Source organism: Sciurus carolinensis, unplaced genomic scaffold, assembly GCF_902686445.1.
Source record: "Sciurus carolinensis unplaced genomic scaffold, mSciCar1.2, whole genome shotgun sequence".
NCBI lineage: Eukaryota > Metazoa > Chordata > Mammalia > Rodentia > Sciuridae > Sciurus > Sciurus carolinensis.
In genome coordinates this window covers 1,710,714-1,734,088 of record NW_025920126.1, presented here as the reverse complement: position 1 = coordinate 1,734,088, position 23,375 = coordinate 1,710,714, and the positions used below count along the sequence as shown (strand labels likewise).

Below are 23,375 nucleotides of genomic sequence, written 5' to 3'. Positions count from 1 at the left end.
CCTTCTTGTGACACTGAATTATCAAGTTCCTCTCAAGCATCAGGCTACTGAAGAATAGAAGAATACAAGGTTTGAACAGTATAGTATAATTTTATTGTTGAATTATTTTTAATTAGTAGTATTATGAAGATTATTCCTATTACAACTATTATATTTCTACTTTTTTCTTTTATTGATATTTTTCCCACTCTATTTTCCTCTTATGTATCTGTTTTCTTGGAGAATCTCTCTCCTTTTCTCATGCTAACAGCGTATTTCTTTTAATTCTGCTTTCAATATTCCTACAACACAGTATCTCTATAGATTCACTTCTTATCTCATTAATATTATATCCTATACTCCACCCCATCCCCTTTGTCCACCATTAGAAATTGTGGTCCTTATTGAAAACCTATTGGTTTTGCTATAGATAATAATTTGAACTCATCTTCTCTGTTTATTAAGTCAACATGGGAGAAGGAGGTAGCGGCGGCAGCTGCGAGGGACATCCCGGAAGATGGTCATGATCAAGGACTTGGTGCAGTCTGGTTGTCATCCACAGAAGATGCGATTGCCAGGTGAAGGCAACCCTGACTCCCGGAGGTTGGCCCCCTGAAGTTCATACAGCAGCCAGTAGACCAGATAAAACATGCTCCGCTGGGCAGCTCAGTTGAATCACTTTAGCCTTCTCCCTGCTCAGGAGTCTCACTCCCCAGATGGCTTGGCTCTCCAGGACCCACCTACTTCAGGAGGTGCAGACCTGCTGCAACTGCATCTTTGGGTTCCTGGAACAACAAGGACACTCAGTACAAATGATCATTGGGATTCAGGAGAGAGTTTGAAGAATGAAATCCGATGGAGGACAGAAGTTCAAGTCCTGCCTCAACATTTTGGAGAAGACCTAAGCAACTAAGCCAGACTCTGTCTCAAAATATTTATGGAGGGGTTGGAGATGTGATGCTGCCAATCTGCAAAGAGAGTCTTTTGATCAAGTGACCATCACAATTGACACCACAAAAATCACAATCATAAAGTTGGAAAGAAGATAGTCCAAATTCTCGGTGTCCAAACTGAGAGAAACTGGAGCAGATCAGTGCTCTCACAAACAAACCTGAAAACAACAGGCCTCTAGAGACTGCAGAAGAAGATCAAATACAGAGTTTCACATCAAAGCCATCAGCACTGTCAAAGTTTCCATTTCTTGGAGACCGAATTGCAAAAGCTCCCCAACTATGGACTATCTCCCTACCAAGAATTTCCAGCATTGAAGCCAGGGTCTGGCTAAGTTGCTTCGGCCTGAATAATTTGGTGAGGCTGATTTTGAACTCAAGATTCTCCTGCCTCAGACTTCCAAGTCCCTGAGGTTACAGATTTCTTCAAAGATCTGCGTGGTGAGCTGTTTGGACTCAGAACGACCACTACTGAACACTGGGGGGCTGCCCGGAGAAAGGGGAGGAACATGGCGGGTCGCTTGGTCTAGGAGTGACTGCATCAAAGCTCCGGGTGGCTGCTCAGAGGAGGAGGTGAGTGGTGAGTTGTTTGGATTCAAAGCGACCGCTCCTGAACACCGGTGGCCTACCTGGAGGAGGAGCGCAGTGGGTTGCTTGGTCTCTGAGTCACCACTCCTGAACACCCGGGGGGCTACCCCAAGGAGGAGGAACAGGGTGGGTCACTTGAACTCGGAGAGACTGCCTAGGGCTACGGGCGGTTGGTGGGAGGAGGAGATGTGAAGTGAGTTGCTTGGACTCCTAGTGACTGCATTGGAACACCGGGTGGCTGTCCAGAGGAAGAGGTGTGTGGCAGATCTCTGGGTCTCGGAGCTATTGTACAGGGCTCCAGGTAGTGGCTCAGAGGAGAGGCCACATAGCCAGGCGATTAGGTGCAGAGCAGGGTCCCAGGAGCTAGGCAGCTTCTTGCTGGAAGAGCCGCAAAGAGACACGCTTAGGGCGGAGTGAAGTTTCCAGGACTGCAGGCAGATTCTCTGAGGAGAGGCAGCCCAAGGAGACTCGTCTGTGAAGAATGAGGCTCCCAGGCCCAGGAGGTAGGTCCGGGCCCCTGGGAACATTGCAGAGGAAGACAACCCAGCCCAGGGGGTAGTTGTAGATTGAGGGGAAACTCTAGGAGGGGAACTGACCAGTGAGACCTCCCCACCAGGTGAGTCTTCCCTGACGGGTGAGGTTTTCCCACAAGGATGGTAAAGCCAGAGACACAGGCACAAACAGGCCTTGCCTCATCTTGCAGCCTAGTTCCCCTTTGGATGACCATTGGTCAACAAGTGGAGGCACCTCTGCCCACTAGCAGGGAATATACACCACCTGAGGGTCACCACCCCTTGAGAGGCAACTTCCTTGTGGAGCACCGCATTATCAACTTTCTCCAAGACTTCAGGCTACTGAAGGATAAGAGGGGATATACTAGCAATCTTCAGGGACATTATAAGTCAATAGAGGAAATCTGCAATATCTTAATGACCCACTGATTCCTGAACAATATGAGAAAACAAAGAAAGAAAATGCACCAAACAAATCCAGATATTACATCAATAAAATCCAATGACAGCATGGCAGAAGAAATGACAGAAAGGGAGTTCAGAATGGACATAATTAAAATGATCAGGGAAGAAAACGATGAGATGAAAGAGCAAATGCAGGCATTGAGTGATCACACCAATCGACAGTTAAAAGAGTAAATACAGGAAGCAAAAGATCATTTCAATAAAGAGTTAGAGATATTGAAAAAAAAAAACAGAAATCCTTGAAATGAAGGAAACAATAAACCAAATTAAGAACTCCATAGAAAGCACAACCAATAGGATAGAACACCTGGAAGATAGAACCTCAGATATTGAAGACAAAATATTTAATCTTGAGAACAAAGTTGAAAAAACAGAGAAGATGGTAAGAAATCATGAACAGAATCTCCAAGAACTATGGGATATCATGAAAAGGCCAAATCTGAGAATTATTGGGATTGAGGAAGGCTTAGAGAAACAAACCAAAGGAATAAACAATCTATTCAATGAAATAATTTCAGAAAATTTCCCAAATCTTAAGAATGAAATGGAAAATCAAGTTCAAGAGGCTTATAGGACTCCAAATACAAAAAATTACAACAGACCCACACCAAGGCACATTATAATGAAAATACCTAACATACAAAATATAAAGAGAAAATATTTTTAATGCTGTTCCCTACCTGGGCATCCCTCATCACCATATAAACTTATGAAGTTGTTAGCGAGAGTGGTTTTAAAGAATGGAGCTTTGGAAGTCATTTCTGAGTTTTTGTTTATTTTCCCTAATGGCTTCAGATAGTTGCTTTTGTTTTTGTGTGTTTACTTCAAAAACTTAAGGTCTCAAAAGTTATGCATTCTCCTTGCATTCTTTAAAATAATGCCAATTTTTCTCCACATATCAGATGAATTTCAAGATTTGAGGGAGAAAATAAACTTTACCATATGAGTAGATCATTAAATTATTCTTTTTAATCAAATCCAACACTTGACTTAAGTCAAGTAATTAATGTATTTTAGGTACTTTCCCTTTAAACAACATATACAGGTATTTAAGTTTCCTGTAAATATAAAACAGGTTTTAAAAACCAGTGAATAGATAATTCTGTCCAAATCAAAACAAAAGACATAAAAATAATTAATATTTATGACCACCTAAAGGTTTACAACTATAGTCAGTGTTACTTCACTTTTTCCTCATAATCTCATGAAGGTAATGTAATCGTCTCAGTTCCACAGAGAAAGAAACTGAGTCTTAAATGCTAAAATGATTGCCCAAGGCAATATCTAGTAAATGGCAAATCCAGGATTCAAACCTAAGTCTTGCAGATTACAAAGCAGTATTTTCTAATATAGTTACTTTTTATATATTTCTCTGGAGAAATGGAATGAAATGTATTCAGTTAGGATGTTTTTATTTCCCACAATACCTACTTATATGGTAAGCTTAACATAAAAATAAAAAGGAAGAAATCATGCTTCTTACAAAAAAAAAAAGACAACACGGTTAATATTTTAATAGGGACTATTTGGGTTAACGATGCATTTTGATTGGTGCATTGCTAATATTGTTCTCTCACTTCAAGGTGAGGTATTTTAAATCTACAATTGCAGTGTAAGTCTACAGGGGGAAACTGCAGTACCTCAAATTTGCACTGTTAGAGGGGAAGATACATGAACAACCTGAGAAAACAAGGGAAGAAAGTGTCCCAAACAAACATAGATGCTATATCAATAGAACCCAAGGACAACATGAAAGAGGAAATGTCAGAAAGAGAGTTTATAATGTACATAATTAACTTATATTAGAAGTGAGCAATAAGATATTAGAAGTGAGCAATAAGATAAGAGAGCGAATGCAGGCAAAGAATGATTGCACCAATAAACAGTTAGAAGAGCAATTGCAGGAAGAAAAAGATCATTTCAATAAAAAGATTCTGAAAATAAACCAAACAGAAATCCTTGAAATGAAGGAAACAATAAACCAAATTCAATACTCAATGAACACATAACCAAAAGGCAAGATCACTTGGAAGACAGAACCTCAGATGAAGACAAAATATTTAATCCTGAAACAAATTTGTTCAAACAGAGAAGATGGTAAGAAATCATGAATCACAAAAAAATTAGGGAATATCATGAAAAGACCAAATTTTAAAATTATTGTGATACAGGAAGGCACAGAGATATAAACCAAAGGAATGAATAACCTATTCAATGAAATAATAGCAGAACATTTTTTAAATCTAATGAATGAAATGGAAAATCAAATATAGGAGGCCTAAAGGACACCAAATATACAAAATTAAAAGAGATCCACACAATGGCACATTATCATGAAAATATCTAACATCAAAATAAAGAGAATTTTAAAGGCTGTGAGAGAAAAGTATAAGATTACATACAGGGGAAAACCAATATGAATATCAGCAGATTTTTCAGCCCAACCCTAAAGCAGGAAACATATTGAATGACATATTTCAAGCTCTGAAAGAAAATGTATGCCAACCAAGAATATTATACCCAGCAAAACTAACATTCAGATTTGATGATGAAATAAAATCCTATGATAAACCAAAGCTAAAAGGATTTAAAAATAGAAAGCCTGTGCTACAGAACATTCTCAGCAAAATATTCCATGAGTAAGAAATGGAAAACAACAATGAAAGTCAGCAAAATAGGAACTTCCCTAAAGGAATAGCCAATTAAGGAGAAATCAAGTCATGTTATAAAAAATAAGTCAAAATGACCGGGAATACAAGTCATATCTCAATAATAACCCTGAATGTTAATGACCTACACTCATCAATCAAAAGACACAGACTATCAGATTGGATTAAAAAGAAAGACCCAACAATATGCTTTCTTCAAGAGACTCATCTCATAGAAAAAGACATCCACAGACTAAAGGTGAAAGGATGGAGAAAAGCATACCATGCACATGAACTCAGTAAAAAGGTAGGAGTCTCCATCCTTACATCAGATAAAGCAGACTTCAAGCCAAAGTAAATCAGAAGGGATAAAGGAGGACATTTAATACTGCTTAAGGGAAGCATAAATAGCAAGACAAAAAAATCATAAATATTTATGTGCATGTGCATCCATGTACATTAAACAAATCCTTCTCAATTCCAGGAAGCAAATAGACCAAAACACAATAATACTAGTTGACTTTAACACAACACTGTCACCATTGAACAGATCTTCCAAACAAAAAATTAACAAAGAAACCATAGAAATCAATAATACAATCAATAATTTAGACTTAACAGATGTATATATAATATCCATCCTTCAATGATTGAATACACTTTCTTCTCAGCAGCACATAGATCCTTCTCTAAAATAGACCACATGTTATGCCACAAAGATACTCTTAGCAAATACAAAAAGAGATGCTACCTTGAACTTTATCAGATCATAATGGAATGAAATTAGAAGTCAATGACTAAGTAGCAAACAGCAACTACTCCAACACCTGGAGACTAAATAATACACTATTGTATGATGCAAGGATAACAGAAGATATTGGGGGAGATTATAAAATTCTTATAGGTAAATGAGAACAATGATACAACATTACAAAATCTCCAGGACACCATGAAAGCAGTACTAAGAGGAAAATTAATTGCATCGCACACTTTCAATAAAAGAAGAAAATGTCAGCAATTAAATGACCTACCATTACAACTCAAAGACCTAGAAAAAGAACAGATCAACACCAAAAGTAGTAGAAGACAGGAAAAAATTAAAATCAGGACTGAAATCAAGGAAATTGAAACAAAAGAAAAAATACAAAAAATCGACAAAACAAAAAGTTGGTTCTTTGAAAAAATAAATATAATTGATAAGCCCTTAGCCACACTACAGAGAAGAGAGAAAACTCAAATTACTGAAATCCATGATGTAAGAGAAAATATCACAACAGACAGTACTGAAATGCAAAACATAAATATAGAAACTACTTTGAATTTCTGTACTCAAAAAAACCAGAAAATCTCAAAGACATTTACAGGTTTCTAGAGATATGATCCACCCAAACTGAATCTGGAGGACATACAAAATTTAAATAGATAAATTTCAAGCAGTGAAATAGAAGAATTCATCAAAAGCTTACCAACAAAGAATTGTCCAAACCAGATAGATTCTCAGTTGAGTTCCACAAGACCTTCTAAGAAGAACCCATTCCAATATTCCTCAAAGTATTCTATGAAAAAAAGGATGAAACCATTCCAAACTCATTCTATGAAGCTAATATCACCTTGAAAACAAAGTCAGACAAAGGCATATCAAGGAAAGAAAACTTCAGACCAATATCTCTAATGAACATAGATTCAAAAGTTCTTAAAATATTAGCAAATTGCATACAAAAATATATTAAAAAGATAGTGCACCATGATAAAGTAGGTTTCATCTCAGGGATGCAAGGTTGGTTCAACATCCAGAAATCTACAAATGTAATTAAACACATCAACAAGCTTAAAGTCAAGAATAACAAGATTATTTCAGTAGATTCATAAATGCCTCTTGATAAAATATGGCTCCCCTTCATGCTCCAAACAGTAGAAAAAATAGGGAATGTAGGAACCTACATCAATATTGTAAAGGATATCTATAATAAGTCCATGGCCAAAATTATTCTAAATGGAGAAAAAGTGAAAACATTCCCCCTAAAAACTGGAAAAAGAGAGGGATGCCATCTTTCACCACTTGTAGTCAACATCATCCTTGAAACTGTAGCCAGAGCAATTAGACCAAAGAAGTTAAAGGGGTATATATAGGAAAAGATGAACTCAAACTATCACTATTTGATGACATGACTATATTTAGATAAGCAGAAATATTACACCAGAAACCTTTAGAAATCATAAATGAATTTAGTAATGTAGCATGATATAATATCAATACTCATAAATTTAATGCATTTTGTTCATAAGTGATGAATCCTCTGAAAGAGAAATTAGTAAAACTACCCCATTCACAATAGCCCCCCAAAATAAAATAAAATACTTGGGAATTGATCTAAAAAAAGAGGTGAAAGACCTCTACAATGAGAATTACAAAACACTAAAGAAAGAAATTAAAGAAAACCTTAGTAGATGAAAAGATCTCCCATGTTCTTGGAGAGGCAAAGTTAATATTGTCAAAAATGGCCATACTACCAAAAGTACTATACAAATTCAATGCAATTCCAATTAAAATCCCAATGATATTCCTTATAGAAATACAGAAAGCAATCATAAAATTCATTTGGAGGAATAAGATACCCAGAAGATCTAAAGCAATCCTTAGCAAAAAGAGCAAAGCAGAGAGTATCACCTGACCCTTCAACTATACTACAGAGCAATAGTAACAAAAATGGCATGGTATTGGCATCAAAATAGGCAGGTAGACCAATGGTACCGAATAGAGGACACAAAGACAAACCCACATAAATACAGTTATCTCATACTAGACAAAGGTGCCAAAAACATAGAGTGTAGAAAAGATAGCTTCTTCAACAAATGGTGCTGGGAAAACTGGAAATCCACATGCAACAAAATGTAACTAAACTCCTGTCTCTCACCCTGCAAAAAATTCAACTCAAAATGGATCAAGGACCTAGGAATTAGACCAGGGACCCTGAACCTAATAGAAGAAAATGCAGGTCCAAATCTTCATCATTTCCTCTTAGGGCCAAACTTCCTTAACATGACACCCAAAGCACAAGAAATAAAAGCAGGAATCAATAATTGAGAAGGATTCAAACTAAAAGCTTTTTCTCAAGAAAAGAAACAATCAACAATGTGAAGAGAGAACCTACAGAGTGGAAGAAAATCTTTGCACACACACTTCTGATAGAGCACTAATCTCTGGAATCTATAAAGAACTCAAAAAACTTTACATCAGGAATACAAATGACCCAATCAATAAATTTGCTAAGGAAATAAAGAGACACTCCACAGAAGAGGATCTAAAAGTAATCAACAGATATATGAAAAACTGTTCAACAACTCTAGTAATAAGAGAAATGAAATCAAAACTACCCTAAGATTCCATCTCACTCAATTAGAATGGCAATTAACAAGAATGCAAGCAAAAACAGATGTTGGTGAGGATGTGGAGAAAAAGGTACACTCATACTTTGCTGGTGGGGTTACAAATTGGTGCAATCACTCTGGAAATCAGTATGGAGATTCCATAGAAAACTGTAACCACCATTTGACCCAGCTATCCCACTCCTTGGCCTATACCCATAGGACTTAAAATCAGCATACTACAGTGAGGCACCTACATCAATGTTTATAGCAACTTATTCACAGTAGTTAGATTGTGCAACCAACCTAAATGCCATACTATATATAAATGGATAACCAAACTGTGGTACATATACAAAATGGAATATTTTCCAGCCATAAAGAAGAATAAAATTATGACATTTGCAGGTAAATTGATGGAGTTGGAGAATATCATGTAAAGTAAATTAAGCCAATTCCAAAAAGACAAAGGATAAGTGATATCTCTGATAAGTGGTAGATGATACATTATGGGAGCATGGGGAGGTAAGAAAAGAATGGTAGAATTCTTTAGACAGAAAGGAGGGATTGGCAGGGAGCAGGGGAAGAAAAGAGAGTAGAATGAGACAAATATCATTACCCTATGTACATGTATGAATACGCAAATGATATGACCATATTTCATGTACAACTACAGAAATGATAGTTGTACTGCATTTGTGTACAATGAATCACAATAAAAAATTATATATCTAAAAGAAACTTTTAGTTGAAATTCGTGTTCTTGACTTATTTCAGCTTCTCTATAAGAATCTTGCATTTTGTATGTGCTCTTTTATCCTACAGTTAAAATAATTAGTTGTCAATTGACCTCAATTTTACATATTTACATATGGTGCTGAGATTCAAACCCAGTGCCTCACACATGCAAGGCAAATGCTCTACAAATGATCTATAACCCAGCCCTTATCCTATAAATTTTATTGTTGTTTCTTTACCTAACAGTTTTGAACCAGTAGTTAATTACAGCTAGGCCTTGGGGAAATGAAATTGAATGTCCTTCACTGATCTACCTTCAATGAGTTCAGTGACCCAGGCAACTCTCAGCTTCTGCAAACCTTTTTTGATCAAGAAACTGGTGGAGGGAAGTTTTCTTAAAGGCCTCTTTCAGTTCTTCTAGCTCACACATTTGACTTTCAGGAATTGTCAGTTCCCTGAACAAGCTTCTTTTATTTTAATAAAGAATTAACCTATGATGGAGTACCAGTCATGTCTATTTGTGGATTTTGGAGCCAGTCTCATTACTTTAAAGTTACAGTTTACTGGAGTTGTTGAATATTTTTCCCATAAAAGCCTGTGTCTCCACACAACAGAGAGAAGCTTGATTCCAATTGAAAATCTGAATTTCTAACTGAGCCTAATTTCAGTATTTGAAAATTAAAGAAATATTTTTTCACAAAGTTCACTTTTTAGTCTTTTCATAATCCCTGCCATTCAATGTCTGGTTTGGATCAGCTATTTAGTTACATATCAACTTGGTTTCTGTAACTTTGTAGTTAAGGATTTCAGTTAACCTAATCTTCAATGGGCACTTTCTAGTGTATTTATCTACTTTGGAAAATTCCTGCTTCATGTATAGGTTTGGTGCCATGGGAATGGTGCCTACTGATTTTTTTACAGAACACAAAATTTTTTTAATCACTGTTCTGAACTATATTACAGAAATTAATTTATTTGTTGTAACTGCAGGTAGTTCCACAGTGATGTGATTCCTGAAGAGTTTTTGTCAGGTTTTCTTCCATTATTACCATCAATTTAGTAAAGCATAAAGCAGTTAATTATGTCTCAGTTTCCATAAGTAATGCCTTCATTGTCTCCTTCTATATTTTTATTACTGTACATTTTTTATCCATCAAAAATTGTGACTATCCTCACAAAGGTGCTACAAAAGTGTTTCTTTGTTGTTTGAGTTTATTACCAGTGAGCTTTCAAAATATTAGATTTTTAAATGTTAATTATGGTTGCAGGTATTTAGAAAAACCCAACTTCTATTGATACAGTAAATATATCAGGCTGATTTTTCTATAGGAAAAATAAGGGTTAATCTTTTGAAATAACAATATGTTCACCTAGAAAGTGTAGCAGTCTGAATGCTATGGACTGGTGACTTTCCATTTCCGATTTCTGTTAGGGAGGAAAAAAGATATGAACATCTAAGTGGTTTCAAAGTTTAAAAAATATTCTTTAAAATCTTTTCTTTTATGAATGTTTATTGTCTAAGTATGGCTTATTTTACTCTTATAAAGTTGTTACTTGGAAATCACATTTGCTTAATTTCAATTGACAAGAGATTCTAAGGCAATTCTCATACAATTGAAAGCTAAAAGAAAAAAGTGATATGAATATATTTTCATACTTTGCCTACTTGTGAAAAATAATGAAATTTTACTAGAGAGTTTTTGATACTAATTTTTGTCTTTCAAATGCCTTCTCAATAATAAAAATATATAAATCACATAAAACTAAAGGCAAAGGAAAGCACAGCTGGTTACAGTGTGTATACAATCACAGTTCATCGTACGCAAAATTAAAGAGAAAAATGATCACATAATTATTAGTTACAATAAAAATATGAAGAAATGTTCTTCACTGTCAACAGTGTTCAGCACTTAAGAGCTAAGACCATATGAAAACAAAAACATTAAAATTCACTTAAGACAACACACATTTTCATATATACTTGAATATAGAAAAACCAGTTTTTAAAATGCTAACATAAATGTAGACTATCCATGTTATGAAATGAGCAAACTAAATGGACAGAGGATTTCACAATGTTCTTCTCATGACACAAGGAAACTAGCCCAGGGAGAAAAATTTGATCAGTTAACAAGCCCTTAATTGCAGTCAGACATCATCAGGATTTCTGAGAGCTCTAAGAAAGCAGTACTGGAGAAGCAGTTCTGTTCAGACTGGCATGTGTGATGTTAAGCAGTGTGAAGAACTGCAGGGGACAAACTAAAATAATTATTACAAATCCCCTGGGAAACAATGGGGTTCCTTACTTTCCCAAAATGACCAGAGTAATTTGGTTCTCTATAAAATGGATTGGCATCCCTGTGATGGATCATTTGCCAATCCCTTTTGTAGATTAATTTGCAGATGACAATTGCAAGATTACCTAGAGCAAAGAAGAATAAAGTCCATAAAATGTCCTTAATTGCTGTATATGACAGGTTATTTTAAAAGTACATAATTTAGATGTCACTAAAGTATACTCAAATACTAGTTTTAAAAGTTTCTAGGATATCTAGGAATGCTGATCTGCTTCAAATATTGAGGAAAACATTTTTAAATCAGACTCTTTATAAATCATAATTTATAATACTATATTTTATATTTGTCATTAGTTTTCCAGAAAACTACAAAGATTTATCTCAGTAAACTGAAAATGAGGATTGTTTATCTTGAAGTATTTTGAAAAAGTATCTCTTTTAGAGTTGAAAAAGCATTTTAAGTATTTTTATTGGTTCTATTTAGTTATACATGACAGCAGAATGCATTTACATTCATTGTGCACAGTTTTTTTTTTGTTTTAGTTGTCAATGGACCTTTATTTATTCATATGTGGTGCTGAGAATCAAATTCAGTGCCCACACATGCGAGACAAGTCCTCTACAACTGAGCTATAACCCCAACCTCTGTAATAAATTTTTGTTGATAAATAATATTAATCTTATTAGAAAGAGACTCATAAAAAACAGTGTAAAGTTAATTTCTATATTGCAACCAACTAAGATGATAAATAAAAAGTGTATGTTTTAGTAACAAGTGTCAGGTCTGAAGCAAATCCATCACTTGTGCTCCCAACTGAACAAGCCGAAGTAAAGGCTTTCTATTAATACCTGACAGTCTTCACCCACCTAGATATTTTATTGCTTATGATGATATGTGTCAAAATGATTCTTTATATTGTCTTGTAGCATAATTCCTATTTAGGACAGAGAAAGTTTAAATATAAAACTTCAGCACTAAATATCAAACTGCAGAACCTGGCACCTGTTAGAAGTACAATAAATATTTGTAGAACAAGTAAATATATTTTTGCATTTTTCAAACTATTTCAGTAATTAATTTACATCTGTGCTTTCTTGCCTATCAAGGGCTGTCATTTCATTTGATATCTAGGGGCTACAATGTAGGTTTAATTATCTCCAATTTGCAAATGAACAGACAGTTAAAGTTCTGATTAAATGAAGGTCACAGCTAATAAGAAACACCACCTAAATTTAAATACCGATTGGAATTTATCTGTACCTAATTACCCAAGTTCTTACTTTGTCAGGGGCTAAAGTGTGTCTTAATTACTCTTCCAATGTATTCATTGGTTAATGGTGTATTCAAGGTTCTGTTTCTTTCCTGGTGCTTTAAAATTTTAATTTTTTTCTAAAATGATATCCCCTTCAAATGTGTTTTCAAATTCCTCACATAAAATTTATACTCTTTTATTTATGCTTCTAACCACTATATTCTTTGACTTGGAGTGAACACTGGAGGAGAGCCAATCTTGAATTTTCATTGTGAGTGGTTTTTAAATTTCCTGTTTGGCTCATTGTCTATCTTGTTGATAATTTCAAAAGAATTCCTTTTGGTTTTATTAGTCTTGTCTGATATTTTAAAAGACATCACTGATTTTTGTCCCTAACTTCTTATTTATGTACACTTAATTATCACAGTTCTCGATTAGCCTGTCTTTATTGGCATGTTTCTCAGTCCTTTTCATTGACTCTTTACTACAAACCCCAGTTTTTCCTTCACAGAATGAATATTTAATAGAAATGGTAGGGATAAAAGTACAAATTATAATGAATATAAGAGATACTACAGGTGGTACAGAAAGTAGTTAATGTTGGGGACACATGTCTGGAAGAAGCTGCAAGCAAAACTGGAGTCCAATGCTCCAGGTTGGACTCCATTTGTCAGTGGATTTTATTTTCTTCTATTTTATGTCCTTCAGCATCTAATCTACAGAGAAGGAATGGACAGACAATCCTGTAGTATCAAAAAGATGTTTGGGATGACTGACCTGAGATAACCTGGAACAGCTTTTAGAAACCAAAAAGAAAATATGATTGACAGGAAGGCACATCAGTTCCTGATTGAGGACAGTGTGGAGTGTGGGGGAGTAGGGGATGGGAGACAGGGGAGGGGGACCACAGTAATATTTATTTTTTATTTTATTGTTTTTTAATTTATTTTTATTGTAAGCAAATGGGATACATGCTGTTTCTGTTTCTACATGGAGTTACAACATACCATTTGCATATTCAAACATTTACATAATCATGTTTGATTCATTCTGTTATTTTTTCCCTCTCTCTTCCACCCCTCCCACATCTTTTTCCTCTATACAGTCCCTCCTTCCTCCATTCTTGCCCCCCTACAACCCCTCATTATGTGTCATCATCCGCTTATCAGTGAGATCATTCACCTTTTGGATTTTTGCGATTGGCTTATCTCACTTAACATGATATTCTCCAATTTCATCCATTTGCCTGCAAATGACATAACTTTCTCAATCTTTAGAGCTGAGTAATATTCCATTGTATATATACAGCACAGTTTTTTCATCCTTTCATCAATCAAAGGACATCTAGGTTGGTTTCATAGTCTGGCTATTGTGAATTGAGCAGCTATGAACATTGATGTGGCTGTATCTCTGTAGTATGCTGATTTTAAGTCCTTTGGGTATAGATCGAGGAATGGGATAGCTGGGTCAAATGGTAGGTTCATTCCAAGTTTTCTAAGGAATCTCCACACTGCTTCCCAGAGTGGCTGCACTAATTTGCAGTCCCACCAGCAATGTATGAGTGTACCTTTTCCCCACATCCTCTCCAACACCTATTGTTGCTTGTATTCGTGGTGATCACCATTCTAATTGGGGTGAGATGGAATCTTAGTGTAGTTTTGATTTGCATTTCTCTTATTACTAAAGATGGTGAACATTTTTCATATGTTTATTGATTGCTTGTAGATCTTCTTCTGTGAAGTGTCCATTCATATCCTTAGTCCATTTGTTTATTGGATTATTTGCATTCTTGGTGTAGAGTTTTTTGTGTTCTTTATATATTCTAGAAATTAATGCTCTGTCTAAAGTATGATTGGCAAAGATATTCTCCCACTCTATAGGCTCTCTCTTCCCATTGCTGATAGTGTCCTTTGCTGAGAGAAAGCTATTTAGTTTGAATATATCCCAGTTATTGATTCTTGCTTTTATTTCTTCTGCTATGGGAGTCCTGTTAAGGAAATCTGATCCTAAGCCAACAAGGTGAAGATTTGAACCTACTTTTTCTTCTATAAGATGCAGGGTCTCTGGTCTGATTTCAAGGTCCTTGATCCATTGTGAGTTGAGGTTTGTGCAGGGTGAGAAATAGGGGTTTATTTTCATTGTGTTGCATATGGTTTTCCAGTTTTCCCAGCACAATTTGTTGAAGAGGATATCTTTTCTCCATTGCATATTTTTGACACCTTTGTCTAGTATGAGAAAATTGTATTTATTTGGGTTTGTGTCCATATCCTCTATTCTGTACCATTGATCTACCTGTCTATTTTGGTGCCAATTCCATGGTGTTTTTGTTACTATGGCTTTTAGTATAGTTTAAGTTCTGGTATTGTGATACCCCCTGTTTGATTCCTCTTGTATTTGATTTTCCATTCAGGTTTGGGAAATTTTCTGATATTATTTCATTGAATAGGTTGTTCATTCCTTTGGTTTGTATCTCTGTGCTTTTCTAAATCCCAATAATTCCTAAATTTGGTCTTTTCATGATGTCTCATGGTTCTTGGACATTGTGTTCCTGATTTCTTACCATCTTCTCAGTTTGGGAAACTTTATTTTCAAGATTAAATATTTTGTCTTCATTGTCTGAGGTTCTGTCTTCCAAGTGGTCTAGTCTGTTTGTCATGCTTTCCATTGAGTTTCTTATTTGGTTTATTGTCTCCTTCATTTCCAGGATTTCCATTTTGTTTGTTTGTTTTTTTTTTTTTTTTTGAGAATCTCTATCTCTTTGTTGAAATGATCTTTTCCTTCCTGCAGGTGCTCTTTCAGTTTATTGGTATTATCATTCATTGCCTGCATTTGCTCTCTTAACTCATCCTTTGCTTCATGAATCATCTTAATCATGAATAATCTGAAGTCTTTTTCTGGCATTTCTTCTAACATACTGTCATTGCATTCTATTAATATAGAATCTAGATTTGTTTGGATCATTTTCTTCCCTTGTTTTTACATGTTGTTCATGTATCTTCCCTTCTAGCAGTGCAGATCTGGGATATTACAGCTTTCCCACTATAGCCTTATAGTGGCCCTATAGGTTTACAAAACCCTTTCTTTAAGGGGAGATCAATATTAGCAGTGCCCAAATCAGACACGATGCAATCCTAGATTAAATAGCCCTGTTGGGGACAATAAAAAAATTGTCATAATAAACAAAATGAGTTCAAAAATTATCTTCAGTATAACAAACAGGTTTGCAATAAGGTCTGCACTTTCTAATGGAGGACAAAGAGGATGCAGAGGGATGTAGAATGTGACTGTTAATCGGATAAGAAAAGAATATGCAGAAGTTCTAGAAAATAGAAAGGGTGAAAGTGTAATCAAAATAAATCAGATGCTAGCATGCACAAAATGGAGAAAGAGACTCTGAGGGAACAGGTAAACAAAAGAAAAGAGAGCAAGAAAAGTAAAGAAATAAGAACTTAATTTTTTAAAAAAGGAGAAAAAAGAAAATCTACTGTATAACAGTCATATACTAATGAAACCTCCCAGTGTTCAGTAGCCTGATGCATGAGAGGTACCTGAAAATGAGCATCAAGCCTCCAGCAGGCGTCCCAGGTTGGGATTTGCCCCACCCAAAGATCAGAGCTACAGCTTCCAGGATTATCCAAGATGGCCACTCTGGCTTCGAAATGTGTTGGCAAATGGGGAGCTGCAGCTCAGGGGTGGACGTGGTCAGCTGGAGGTCCTGGAGACGGGATGCAGTTTGTCCAGCAGGAGTCCTGGAGTTCCAGTGTGTTTGGTGTGGTTGTGGATCCTGGAGGCTGGGTGTAATCAGTCAGTCTGGGGTCCCGGTGATAGGGCACAGTCAGTTGGTCTGGGGATCCTGGTGTCTGGGAGCAGTCAGTTGATGTGAGGGCCCCAGAGGCAGGGAGTGATCGGTTGGGCTGAGGGATCCTGGAGATGGGGCTCAGTCAGTCTGGTCAGGGGTCCTACAGGGCCTGGCTGTTTTCTCAAAATGGTGGCAGCCACGTGTAATCAAACCTGGAGGTACTGTCACAGTGAACTTACAGGCAGCAGCAGGCAGCTGGTGGTCCACTGGCGGTTGACGATCAGTTTGCTGACTGTAGTCGGATGATTGGGAGGTGAACCTTGAGCATTGGGTGATTGATAGGAGTAAGGAAGGCGATGGATAGGTGAAAGGAGGACAAATGGCAGATGATAGATGCCTGACAGTGAGAAATCTGCTCTCAAAAAAGGCATAGATAAGCTGGCAGACTGCAGGCCATCACAGCAGACAAATGGGTAAACACCAGAGGATCAATAAGCAGCAAAAACTGCCTCACCAAGAAACAGATATCCTCTACTTGAAATCGGCATTAAGAGCGACAAGGAATGCAGCCTCCCTCTAGTCTGCAATCTTGGATCTCTCCCACAGTAATTTTTATATTGCAGCACAGGCCAGACTTCTGTCCTCAACCTACTTTTCTCCATATGAATATCTGGACTTGAAAACCATTTCCATTTTAGTCATCCCCAGCCAATGCTTCTTTTCCAAGAAAGCTGTTCTTCCCTGGTGCTTAAGTCAGTGAGAGTAGTGGTTAAGAATACAACCTATATTTGAATCTAGTTCTGCTACTTAATAGTGTGTGATCTTGGGTAAATTGAGCAATGTCTGTGCCTTTGTTTCTTCATCTTTACAACGGAAATACTGGTAGCATTAAATGAGAAGATATGATGTCTGGCACACAGGAAGACCTGAATGTATATTAGCTATTTTTTCTAAAACATTTTCAGTCTCATAGTCACTTTGTCAGTTTGCTTTTTTTCTCACTTTTACTACCTATTTACTCCTCAAACCAAACTGAAGTTTTTCTCGATCTTGCCTATAAAATGTCTTCCAAATTGATTTGTATATACAGTGTCCCTTCAGTATTTGAAGTAGTGCAATAATTTTCTCCTATCTTCCTATTCCTTCCACTTTCTATTGATTTCTTTCTTCACATGGATATCATGTCTGAAGGTATAACAGCATATTAAAGTGGAACTACTCATGGCCATGCCTCCTTTACAGACTTCATCTATTGCCAGGTCTCTTTCTGAATATAATTTCTGTATCCAAACCAGACAGATCTCTTAAGTCCTAAAATATACTTTGCTCTCTATCAAAGTCCTGTCCCTTCTCCCAGCTCAGCTCAGGTGACACTTCTTCCTCAGAATCTGTCCAGTCCCTGGATGCAAAGAACTACTCAGTCCCTCAGTTCCTGCTCATTTTGTTTAATCTCCTGTTATTTACATGTTATATAGGTCTTACAGTTCCTGCTGCAGAGTGTTGCAAATATTTACTGGCTCAGATTTGTCAAACTAAAAATTTTAGCATACAGTCTCAAATGCAAATTTGTACCTACTGGTTGCATTTCAACTTTGATAAAAATCTGTTTAAAAAGTTGGAATGCTACAGACATGTAAGCTAAAAAAGCCAAATTATTCAATTGGAAGACATTTCACTTTATTTGTAATACTGGGCCCTTGACGTTCAACACTTAGCACAGTGTTCCTGGCATCTATTTACTAAAATATATCTCAGTTTGAAAGCATACCTCTTCCAGAACAGTTAGTGCCTTTTCTCCTACTTTGGATTTCTTTAATATATGCTATAGCCTGATCTAATTACTGTACATGAATGAACAATGAATGTATGTGAATTATCATGTGCAGAATCTCCTCAGCCCTATCAGTTGTCACCCTCAGGATTCCAGCCTACCTTTATAAAGATCACAACAGGAAACCTACCAGTATCACTTAAAGTTTGTTGTAGGCCAAGTCTGCATTTGTTTTCTTTGACAGTACATTAATAACATATGTGAAAGAGGTTTGTTATTTTGATAGATTATTTTTATAAGTTTGGAAGGGACATAATCGTAATCTGAATTCTGAAGACTTATCAATTGCAATGTCTAGTTTCAGAAAAATCTTTCTCTTACCATTTTTTCATGTTTATCATTTTAAAAATTTCTAACTTCAACTACCTTTTCATTGGAGGGGTAATAATATTTTAAATGGTGCATAATTGTTTTCCCTTAGTTTTATGATCCAATCACAAAAAGAGGATCCAAGACCATATAACAAGTCAGCCATCCAGACTGTGTTGTATTATTTTTATGGGGGGTTACCTGCCTTTGAATGGCACCAAGAAAAAAAACAGGTCTATTTGGTGAAATTAAAATTGAAACACTCAATCAAGTAGTTTTTAAATACAGTAACAAAGCCAAGTAAAGTGGAACTGCTCTGTACTCCTGTAAGTCCTAGTAACTCAGGACTGGGACAAGAGGATCACAAGTTTGAGGCCAACCTCAGCAACTTAGAAAGACCTTGTCTCAAAATATAAAGGGCTGAGAATGAAACTCAGTGGTGGAGTGCTCTGGGTCAATCACCAGCACTTCCCCTCACAACACACAATGCAATTTATTTTTCAGATTTGTAAATGTAAAGTAGGAACCACTGGCCTTCAGTCATTCTCAAAATATCACTCCTGGACTAAGAGCATTATTAGGCACTTGAATGAAATGTTTATGTCAGACCCTATCTAAGACCTAATAACTCAGAAATCTTTAACACACCATCCAGGTGACTGGATGCTAATTTTCAGAACTACTGGGTATAAACATCTCAACTCCAAGAAATCCAGATAACGTATAGAACCTTATGAACAATACTTATTGTTGGTAATACTATGTAAGAAAATTAGCATAGTTCCAGTCATTCCCCAAGGCTTTCCCAGGATGGCAACAAGACATATTTCAATCATGTGGCAGAATTCCCAATAAGGAGGGAAAAGAGAGGCCATTCATTGTTTAGAAATACTTGCTGATTTCCACAGAAGCTCTGAGTTCTGCCCCCAGGAACTCACTGTAGTCTTATAAGTCCTTTCTGCTCTACTCATTACCAGAGTTCTGCTGTTCAAACCTTAAGCCTTTCAGACAATGAGGCCTTTTATATCCTCACCAAAGATTAGGATGGCCAGTCTAAAGTTTTATAAAGTACTAGATTTGCTCATTGCTAATTTTACTTACAATTACTAGTTTTTGCTTCCCTGCATAATTTAAAATGTTCAAAAATCAATGTGTTGCTGTGTGTGACAAAAGTTTGATTTCATGTGATAAGAATAAGAGTCAGGGGAAAGAAAGAAACCCAGTTGCTCCCAGGATATAGTCACATTATTATACCCTAACTCCAGTAGTAAGACAGAGAAGCAAGATAGCAATTAGAATCATTTTAGCTTACCATTCTTCCAATGAGACCCTAAATCTCATCATGGGCATCAGGCTCTGGCACAGAGATGGTACATGGCATATATAATTTTGGCAAGCAAAATGACCAATGCAAAAGGTAAACAGATTTGATTTTTTTAACACTTATGTTTTTATCACATCTCTTTATGAATTATTTGGCATCTTATCATTTAGAAAGTCACTGATAATTGCTGTTATCATTTGTACTCCAGCAAACTAGCTAGATGCTGGGAGACACCATGGGGAACAATATGCAGTTGCAGTCTTTAGGGCCCACAGTCGAATAAAGTTTGCCAGATTGAGACAAAATGCTATGTGCTAAATGGCATGGGGGCCAAAGAACTGCAAGTAGCTTGAAATTAACCACACTGGGGATACGGGATGCAGGGTGGATGAGACAAGGCTAGAATCAGGCAGGAGGAGTTTGCACTGTGTCTACCCTTGCTTCATTTCTGTCCCTAGTATTTGTTCTACCTAAAACCTCATATCTAAACAATAACAACGTGGATGGGTGAGGAACCGTCTTTTGGTATGAAAGAAACAATTTACCAATACCCACATGATATAAAGTGATAATACTGCAAAATTCTAGCATGTAAGTGAATACTAATGCTATCCTAATTCATAGGATTCTGCAAGATAAAGCAACTAAGTCTTCATTTTTTTTAACCCAATGCCCTGGATGCTATTTTTTCTTTTTACTTTTTAAATCACAGAACAAGAAGAACTTGATTATAATTTAGAATTATGCAGGTGATTTTTGTATCCCAGTAGGGAAAATCTGTTGCTATTTTTACTTTTGAATTTATTTAAAGTAAATCAGTACATTGAATAACCTGATTATCATGTTTTTTTCTGAAGATTTATACTTCCCTAAAAATTGTTTGGTTTTCAAAGTCAAATTAAAAGGTACAAAATACTTTAAGATCTAATTGTTGCACTTGTGGACAGTTGTCATAAGTACACCATTTGTGCCTCAAAAAATATCTACGATAACAGGGTGTGCAGCCCTGTTCCTATGAACACCCTTTGTAAACTCAATATACTTACCAAATATGAGGCAGAAACCACCATATTAAGTCTCTGCAGAATTGAGAGAAAGGGTGTCCCTCAGAAGTTCTCAGTTTAGTTTCAAACACTCACCTGGAACACAGTATTTGGTCCTTCCAGTATTCAGGACTCAGTGAAGCTACAGGACTAAGGCTGCTCCCAAAATATAAGCTGGAGAGTAGTGGACTAGGGGTCCACACAATGGAATACACACACAATGGAATATTAATGTCATAAGAATAATAAAATTTTTGCCTTTGGGTGAATCTGCAGACTATCTTGTTAATTAAACCAATTCCCCAAATTAAAGGCCAAACATTCTTATTGATATGTGGATGCTAACACACAATGTGGGTGTTTGGAGGGAGAATAGAAGTTCATTGAATCAGTAAAGGGGAATAAAGGGAAGGGTGGAGGATAAAAATAGGAAAGAGTGGAATAAATTTGACATAAATTTTCTATGTACATACAGTAATAAAACACAGGGAATTTCCACATCATGCACAACAACAGGACTGGGACCCTAATTAGAATAAGATATTCTTCATGTGTGTATAAATATGTCAAAATATTTCTGTCCTATATAACTTAAAAAAAAAACAAATAAAAGACATAGACCCAGTCAATGATAATTTGCTGAAGTGGAATTAAAAAAAATATATTTAAAGAGACCCTTATACCTTCTAGGTAAGATAGCTCTCTGCTAACTAAAAAAATGCTGACAAATCTAACAAATTATATTTTAATATTCCATGTTCAACAATAACTAACATATTTAAAATACTCTTCTGTTACCTGGGATTCAATCCAGGGGCAATGTTCACCTAGGCCATAGTCCCAATTGTTTGTTTCTTTAGATGAGGATGGGGTCCTTCTGAATTGTAGGAACTGGACTCAGTCTTGTGATTCTTTTGGTTTGTTTTCCTGAATCACTGAAATTATTGATTTGTGCCATCAAGCACACCAAAAGGTCTTACACAATCTTTAATGGGTGTTACTAAATTATTTCCTGGGAGAAGAATGCCACTGATATAATGTCAGATATTTGATCTTGAAGAATAGATGTTGCAAAGGTAATGTGTGATAAAGAAGCTATTGATGTTATTTGATGGATATGCTAATAGAGGTATATTGTACCTTTCTGAGATAAAAGCAAACTGAGATGAGGGTGTTGAAATAGACACTAAGCAAACATTTTAACCATGATTGTGATGAAAATATAAAGCAAGATTTATATTAATAGAATAATTTTTAATAATAATATTGGGTGTTGCATAGGAAGGAACACAATGTGTGAGACTAAGAATTGAAATTATAATAGGCTGTGAGACATGTTTGTGAACAGGGAAACTGGAATGTCAAACAGAATGAGTGGGGATAATCACCCCTTTGTTATTTGGGATTTATATACTAAGTTTCAACCATTGAAAATCTTTTTCTGTATACATTGAAGGTCACATTATCTATTTTAGCTGATTGTATGGAATCCCACATTATCTAACATATTTGTAAATGTGAAAAATTGATCTAATTTGAACTTGGTTTTGTTTTTTTCACATCTTTTCCTCTTATGGCTATTTCATGGCAATGTATATTATGCCTATAGAAAATTAAGATGTTTTTGCTGAAATAAAGTGTTCCCAATAAAGAAATTTTTATTAAATATTATGCTTTTTAAATTAGTCACTCTATTTTACAATACTGTGAATTGAGCCCATAGACTTTAAAACTGATCTACATCCCCAATTATTTTGATTTGATATTTTGTGAAAGCAACTTGCTCAGTTTCTGAAACTGCCATCAAACTTGTGATTCCTCTACATCAGATTCCTGCATCACTTGGGATTACAGGTACTTCACACTGTACATGACTCTTTTGTAGCATTTTAAAAATTAGTGTTTACAAGATAGTGTTGGAGGCCCATGATTTACATGTCAGCAACTCAGAAGGCTACCCCAGCAATTTAGCAAGATTATGCCTCAAAATAAAAATAAGTAAGAGTAAAAAGGTGTGTGGATGTAAGTCAGTGGAAAAGCACCCCCTAGATTTAGTGCTAAGGGAAAAAATATTTTTGTATTTACAAGTTTGTGTTTAGTGGGTACACAGAGTCATAATTGCTATTTGAGTCACATTTTGATTACACTGATGAAACTTTGTAACACATGACAAGGTTAATTTCCAACTTATTCTGTATAGTTGTTGGGGGCTGTGCCATGTGGGCTGCGCCAGGGATGGCGCCTGGTGACTGGCTGGGGGTTGCTTTGATCAC

At 36.0% G+C, this 23,375-nt stretch overlaps 1 long non-coding RNA gene across 1 annotated transcript in view; it reads right to left on the bottom strand.

Moving 5' to 3' along the window:
- Positions 1–335: 335 nt before the first annotated feature.
- Positions 336–23,375, bottom strand: part of LOC124973946 (uncharacterized) — a 47,195-nt gene continuing 24,155 nt past the window's right edge. Inside the window, exon 3 of the long non-coding RNA XR_007106728.1 lies at positions 336–764. This is a non-coding gene — a long non-coding RNA (uncharacterized LOC124973946). The remainder of the gene's footprint in view (positions 765–23,375) is intronic.